The sequence below is a fragment of the Schistocerca gregaria genome, chromosome 6 (assembly GCF_023897955.1).
Source record: "Schistocerca gregaria isolate iqSchGreg1 chromosome 6, iqSchGreg1.2, whole genome shotgun sequence".
Lineage (NCBI taxonomy): Eukaryota > Metazoa > Arthropoda > Insecta > Orthoptera > Acrididae > Schistocerca > Schistocerca gregaria.
In genome coordinates this window covers 294363116-294371267 of record NC_064925.1, presented here as the reverse complement: position 1 = coordinate 294371267, position 8152 = coordinate 294363116, and the positions used below count along the sequence as shown (strand labels likewise).

The window sequence follows — 8152 nt, the reverse complement described above, 5'->3', positions numbered from 1 at the left end:
CCTTAAAGACAGAAGGGTAAGGAATAAAATTATATCATCAGCTTCAGTACAATTTTTTACTTTCCTTAAAAAAATCACGAGAAATTACCTATTAACCGTGCGTTCAAGGAGGCCACTCTCTTAAAGATAGAACAGGCATGAGAAAGAAAATTCTCTCTGGCAGATTATTATACAATAAAACGAACTAATAATCTACTACTAACTGCAATCATGCATATAACTTGATCACATAAACTGGCATGTTGGGTACTAGCGGTACGTTGCTTGATTGGGTAGAGGTAGGGGAGGGGGGGGGGGGGGGACGCCAACTTTCCGCGATATCGACTCATGTGACACGTATTATTTTCAAGATCCTCACGTAAATAACTTGTAAACGAGCAATTCTGAACATTTTACAATGTAATTCGTCCTTTTAATGAAGCTGAACATCCACTTTATTTGTGTTCCTGACGTGATATAAATTTATCACACCTGTATCCGAACGCAACTTCTCTTCGCCCGAGAGATATTCAAATATTTCACAATGTCTAACGTCAGATCCCTTTTTTATATATGAAAATCTGTTGAAATTCCCCGCTTAAGCACTATACTGCGCCAGTTAATTTGATGTCACCTGAAAATGTTAGAGGATTGCCTGACTACAAACTGGCAGTAAGTGATCAGAGTCTTCAATAGGAAAATATTGGTGTGCAACGTACACTGCCGAATCAAAAGCTTTGGGATGGCGGTATGCCCATGTACAGATGGCGATAGAATGGCAACACAAGTTTGAGTATAATAGTGCAGTTCATTTGCGGAGCTGTCAATTGCACTCAGGTGATTCATGCGAAAAAGTTTCCGACGGGAATTAACAGACTTGGAACGCGGAATGGTAGTTGGAGCTAGAAGCATGGGACATTCCATTTCTGAAATTGTTAGGGGATTCAATATTTCCAAATCCACAGTGTCAATAATGAGCCGAGAATGCCACACTTCAGGCATAACCACAGATCACGAGCAATGAAGTGGGCTTCATTAACGACCAAGAGCAGCGGTGTTTGCGCAGAGACGTCAGTGCTAATAGACAAGCAACACTGCTTAAAATGACCACAGAAATCAATGTGGGACTTGCGACAAAGGTACTCGCTAGGGCAGTGCTGTGAAATTTGACGTCGGTGGCCTATGGGTGCAGACGACCGACGTGATTGCCTTTGCTGACAGCACGACATCGTCTGCAGCGCCTCCCCTGAGCTCGTGACCATATCGTTTGGACCCCAGACGACTGAAAAAATCTTTCCTGGTAAATGAGTTCCGATTTTAGCGGGTAAAAGATGATAGTTGTGTTCGAGTGTGGCGCAGATCCCACGAAGCCATGGACCCAAGTTGTCTGTTAACAAGGCACTGTGCAATCTGGTGGTGGTTCCATAATGGTGTGGGCTGTGTTTACACGAAATCAACTGGCTCCACTGGCCCAACTGAACCGATCTTTAGCCGGTAATGGACCACGTGCAGCCACTCATGGACCTAATGTTCCCAAAGAAGAGTGGACTTTTTGTGTGTAACAACACTCCATGTCAGTGGCGACAACTGTTCGTGAGTGGGGTTGAAGAACACACTGGAGAATTCGAGTGAACTATTTGGCCATCCAGATAGCTCGAAATGAATCCTATCGAACGTTTATGGGGCATAATTGAGGGATGAGGTCGACCTCAATATCCTGCACTGGCAACACTTTCGTAATAATGGATGGCTATAGAGGCTGTGGCTCAATATTTCTGCAGGGGACCTCCAACGACTTTTTGAGTCCATGCCACGTCGAGGTGCTGCACTATTTTTTCCTATTTTGTAAAAGAATGGCTATCACGGAAGAAATCGAAATTTTCATACATAATACAAAGCATCTCATTCTTAATGAGATAACCAAATCCCAAAACTCAGAATTCTTCAACAGCCTTAAGCCGGTCCTAACTCAATAGATTCAAGACGTGTCAATGTAAATAACTGACCACAAATCTGTCAGTATCAAGAATACCGATACAAAATCACGATAATCGATACAGACTCACATGCTAAGTCTGCCATCTTTTGTTGTGTGTATAATGTTTACACGTGTATCGAAGCAAGTTGTGCAGTGAATTATGTTGGCAATCAGTGACAAAATACAGTGTGCAATAGTGTAAAGTCAATCAGCAGCTCCGCCATTACACCAGTGATGCAAGTGAAGCAGCAAAATGACGAAATTGTAAGTGATCAACTGTCATATAAAAGCCTTTCACACTATTTTCGTAACACGTAACTGATGCAAATCTATCTGCATCCTATACAGGCTGTGATATCATACATAGTCAACCACAAGGAAGAAAACCAGCAGAAGACACCACTGATTTTGATTTCTAGCGATCCACTGTCCCCCTCCTTCTCCCTAAATGCCACACTAGCCGCTACAGTAACAAACAATGGACAAAGAGTTCTAGATTAATCTAGTTTAAGACTGTTTATTTTTAAGTAACATTTCTTTGCATGTATGTATGTATATATAAACGCCTGAAGATGAACAGAACATGTTCAAAACGCGTTGTATTATGTTAGATTAAACATAAAATTTAAAAAAAAAGTGACTGGTAGCAGAAATTAGAAATAAATAATAATCTCACACAGTCACGGTTCACAAACAAAGCCATTACGGCAGAGAATAAAAATAATTACGAAAGATTGTTCAGCAAAGTATCACAAAACTAATTTTTCAGGTAAGATATTCTTTAGTACTTCTGAAGATTACGACGAAAATTTCAATAATGATGACGAAATTAAGCGATGCACAATCTTGGCAGACCATGACATTATATTAAACACCAGAAAGGAAAATTAATAGTTTCTAGTTTTCTCTGCAGATATAGTTCACCATAGACCTTTCCTATGAAAGTGGGAAAATGACTGATTAATACGTTTGGATCGTTGGCTAGAGAAGGTGACAAATTTAACTAGCTGTGGGTCTGAAGTCAGTCTCACATATGCAGGACGACTGCGTTTAATAACAAATAATTCATGATAAATGAAAATCTGGAATTCAGTAATTCGGCTATCTTGTGTTGTAGCTGCTTCTATTCGAGATTTGTAGCCGAACTGTGGTGTTCATTTCCAAAACCATAACTATAAAATGAGGCTCACTGTTGTTGTACGCTACATCATCTGAAGGTGGTAGTTTAAATGACTGTATTTTCTTATTATGAATGACGTCATTGTCATTTTGAAGTGGATAAAATTAAAAATTTATGCGATGGCCGGGAATCGAACCCGGATCAACTGCTTGGAAGGCAACTATGCTGACCATTACACCACCATCGCACTGTAGCACAATGTTCTCAGCAGTCCTAGAGACGGAGAGACAACGGTATTCTTCCTTTCACCGTGACGTCACAGATGATGCGCCAGAATTGACGCCCGCAGGCAGTTGCGATGTCGCTCTCCTGTACTGTCATGGAGCAGAGTAAACACCGTCAGGTTTCCAGAATGAGATTTTCACTCTGCAGCGGAGTGTGCGCTGATATGAAACTTCCTGGCAGATTAAAACTGTGTACCCGACCGAGACTCGAACTCGGAACCTTTGCCTTTCGCGGGCAAAGGTTCCGAGTTCGATTCTCGGTCGGGTACACAGCTTTAATCTGCCAGGAAGTTTCACCGTCAGGTTCCTCGCGAGTTTTGTCTTGCACCTGAAGCTGGCTACTTGAACTAGAAAACTATAATCCTCTCTTTAGAATCAAGATTGGTCTCGTAACAGGCCCAGAGCCACAGTTCAGGTCTGGGGACGGGATCTCAGCCTGTTACGATCTCCCTCCACCCACCTCCTCCCCCTCCCCCCCCTCCCCCCCCCCCCCCGGCCGGGAAAGTTCGAATGCTAACTTGCCATCACCACCACCACTTTAACATACTGCATATGCCTACGATTATAGCAATAATAACATTAATTATTTCAATACATTAATAATTTGTTTACATTTAGCGAGTACATCGCTTTGGCATATCTCTCAAGAAATTCCATTTCAGAGAACTGTAACATTTGAGAACTATTCTTCCAAAAATGCCAATAGTACATGTCACATTACAGGTTTAAGAACTGCAATAGCAACAAACTCTCCCAATATTGATAACATAAAAACTGACGCAATATATAATCAAATTAGTCGTTCGCCATTATCAGTATGTGTTGTGTGCTGTCCATAGGTTAGTAACATTTAAGTAGTTCTAAGTTCTAGGGGACTGATGACCATAGATGTTAAGTCCCATAGTGCTCAGAGCCATTTGAACCATTATCAGTATTTCGCTTAGCACTACAATTATAAACACAGATATACAGAATATCGCTATGCATGCACTGTGTCCCGGAAATCGGTCTTCTTGTATTTTCTCTTAGTGGGGGTGAGGTTCGTTTTCTTTCTGCCTCGGGTTGCTCAGTGTTCAGCGTTTTACCTCTCTAATCTGGGTGCTCACAATCCCTGTAGTATTCGTTATTCACCGCAAATACAGACAGCTTGAGATTGGGCGTCTTTGCTTGCGTGGAATATCCTCCGCAGGCGGTCAGGACGGAAGCTCGTGTACGTGGGCAACGAACTCAAAAATAACTTGTAATTTTCTACAGTTTCTCCCTAGTTCTACATCTACATCTACATCCATACTCCGCAAGCTACCTGACGGTGTGTGGCGGAGGGTACCCTGAGTACTTCCATCGGTTCTCCCTTCTATTCCAGTCTCGTATTGTTCGTGGAAAGAAGGATTATCGGTATTCTTCTGTATTGGCTCTAATCTCTCTGATTTTATCCTCATGGTCTCTTCGCGAGATATACGTAGGAGGGAGCAATATACTGCTTGACTCCTCGGTGAAGGTATGTTCTCGAAACTTTAACAAAAGCTCGTACCGAGCTACTGAGCGTCTCTCCTGCAGAGTCTTCCACTGGAGTTTATCTATCATCTCCGTAACGCTTTCGCGATCCTGCAACGAAGCGCGCTGCTCTCCGTTGGATCTTCTCTATCTCTTCTTTAAACCCTATCTGGTACGGATCCCACACTGCTGAGCAGTATTCAAGCAGTGGGCGAACAAGCGTACTGTAACCTACTTCCTTTGTTTTCGGATTGCATTTCCTTAGGATTCTTCCAATGAATCTCAGTCTGGCATCTGCTTTACCGACGAACAACTTTATATGATCATTCCATTTTAAATCACTCCTAATGCCTACTCCTAGATAATTTATGGAATTAACTGCTTTCAGTTGCTGAGGTGCTATATTGTAGCTAAATTATAAAGGATCTTTTTTACTAGGTGCTCGCAGCACATTAAACTTGTCTACATTGAGATTCATTTGCCATTCCCTGCACCAAGCGTCAATTCGCTGCAGATCCTCCTGTATTTCAGTACAATTTTCCATTGTTACAACCTCTCGATACACCGCAGCATCATCTGCAAAAAGCCTCAGATAACTTCCGATGTCACCCACAAGGTCATTTATGTATATTGTGAATAGCAACGGTCCTATGACATTCCCCTGCGTCACACCTGAAATCACTCTCACCTCGGAAGACTTCTCTGCATTGAGAATGACATGCTGCATTCTGTTATCTAGGAACTCTTCAATCCAATCACACAATTGGTCTGATAGTCCATATGCTCTTACTCTGTTCATTAAACGACTGTGGGGAACTGTATTGAACGCCTTGCGGAAGTCAAGAAACACGGCGTCTACCTGTGAACCCGTGTCTATGGCCCTCTGAGTCTCGTTGACGAAAAGCGCGAGCTGGGTTTCACACGACCGTCTTTTTCGAACCCATGCTGATTCCTACAGAGTAGATTTCTATTCTCCAGGAAAGTCATTATACTCGAACATAATACGTGTTCCAAAGTTCTACTACTGATCGACGTTAGAGATATAGGTCTATAGTTCTGATCATCTGTTCGACGTCCCTTTTTGAAAACGGGGATGACCTGTGCTCTTTTCCAATCCTTTGGAACGCTACGCTTTCCTAGAGACCTACGGTACACCGCTGCAAGAAGGGGGGGAAGTTCCTTCGCGTACTCTGTGTAAGATCAAACTGATATCCCATCAGGTCCAGAGGCCTATCCTCTTTTGAGCGATTTTAAATGGTTTCTCTATCCCACTGTCGTCTGTTTCTATATCTACCATTTTGTCATCTGTACCATAATCTAGAGAAGGAACTACAGTGCAGTCTTCCTCTGTGAAACAGCTTTGGAAAAAGACATTTAGTATTTCGGCCTTTAGTCTCTCATCCTCTGTTTCAGTACCATTTTGGTCACAGAGTGTCTGGACATTTTATTTTGATCCACCTACTGCTTTGACATAAGACCAAATTTTTTTAGGATTTTCTGCCAAGTCAGTACATAGAACTTTACTTTCGAATTCATAGAAGGCCTCTCGCATAGCCCTCCTCACACTACATTTCGCTTCGCGTAATTTTTGCTTCTCTGCAAGGCTTTGGCTATGTTTATGTTTGCTGTGAAGTTATCTTTGTTTCCACAGCAGCTTTCTAACTCGGTTGTTGTACCACGGTGGCACTTTTGGTTTTTATGCTACTTTATTGTCCAAAAGGAATCTCAGAAATTTAGAAATTAATGTACGTCCTCAGAGGACACCGCCTTCACGTAGCACTGTCCATGTGAGCGAGGAGGTTTGCGTGCTCCACATCCGGTGAGCTATTGCCGACGGTAGCTTAGCTCTCAGAAGGGTCACCCAAGCGGGTCAGGCTGAAGGGGAGGAGCCAGAGTAAGTGCGTCCCACTACAGCCTATTGTTCCCTTTCTCCTGTCCTAGGCCTGCCCTTCCCATGTCCCTTCCCTGCCATCTCCACTTAGGGACGACTCTTACGCAGCCCATTCACAGCCGGACCCTCCGACCGACCCGTTGAGAGGGTTGGCCCCGACCGGCGAGCCGCTACCTGCTTCCCAGACCGCCACCTGCTGAGCCAGGGCCACAGCTCAAGCCGGCCGCTTCCTCCTAGCCCACATTACGTCAGTACGGTGTCCGACTCCGTGTTGTTCACTACTTCTTTCGTGGTCGCTGCTTTTATGGTAATGTCGTTCGAGGAAAACAAAGACTTTTGGGAGTGTTTCATTAATATGTACAGAGAATGGCCATGTTCCTGGGAGATAAAACACAAGGACTACTCCAATAGGAAAATGAGGAACAAAGCCTACGAAGGTCTTGTAGCTAAGTGCAAAGAGATAAAATCGTACAGCAGATCAGGCATTTGTTATTAAAAAATTAGTTCTCTACACGCGTCTTTCCGGCGACAGTTCAGAAAAATACAGGACGCTAAATCAGCAACTGGAATCGCTGCTTTGAAAACGTGCCAGAACCGACGCTTTTGTACTACGATCTCCTGCAGTTCACCCTGGATCAAGAAGAGGTGCGATGTGGGATATCTTCACTAACACAGGGGAGGACTCTGGAGGATAAACAGACTGAGGAAGTAAATGATGAGTCAGATATTGATGTTGTAAGTATGCAAACACTTTTATTTACTATTCTAATTCATTCACGTCACTGAAATATTGCTTGTATTTTCCCCGCACTTCCTCTGCAGTAACTGTGCTGGTTTGTCGTGTCGTATCGAGTCTTAACATTTGTTGACTACCTGACTGCAAGTTTTTATCAGTAAAGTTTACAATTTGTGAGTTATTGCAATCAACGGAAGTATGAATGTAATTAGAGCTTTTCTTACTTAAAAAGTTGTGCAAAACTGTACATGCAAGAACGATTCCATCAACAGTTTTTACGTCAACCGCTATTGTCGTTAATAACGCTCTAAATCTGTTTGCCATTATTCCAAAAGCATTCTCTACTACATCTTTTTCTCCCTTGTTAAGTTCCTTTGAGGATACAGTTTCATTAAATTCGGCATCAAAGGGAAAGCTTCATCACCTAAGAACACAAATGGCACTGTAGAATCCACTCCTTCCAGATAAACGGGATCTGGTAAATTTAGAGTTCCAGATACTAGTGAAGTGTAGAAGTCTGTAAGCTGTAGAATACCACCCCCTGACACTCGATCAATCGTACCGGTGTGAACATATATAAACTCATACTTTACATTTACAACAGCGAAAAGGACAACACTGAAAGTACATTTGTAATTATAGTAATAAGAGCCACTACCCTTAGGTTTTT

General features: G+C 42.7%; 1 non-coding gene across 1 annotated transcript; it reads right to left on the bottom strand.

Annotated features, from left to right (window-relative positions):
* Window positions 1-3252: 3252 nt before the first annotated feature.
* On the bottom strand, window positions 3253-3324 carry Trnag-ucc (transfer RNA glycine (anticodon UCC)). Its single transcript has one exon. It is a non-coding gene; the product is annotated as a tRNA-Gly (tRNA).
* Between the last annotated feature and the right edge of the window lie 4828 nt (window positions 3325-8152).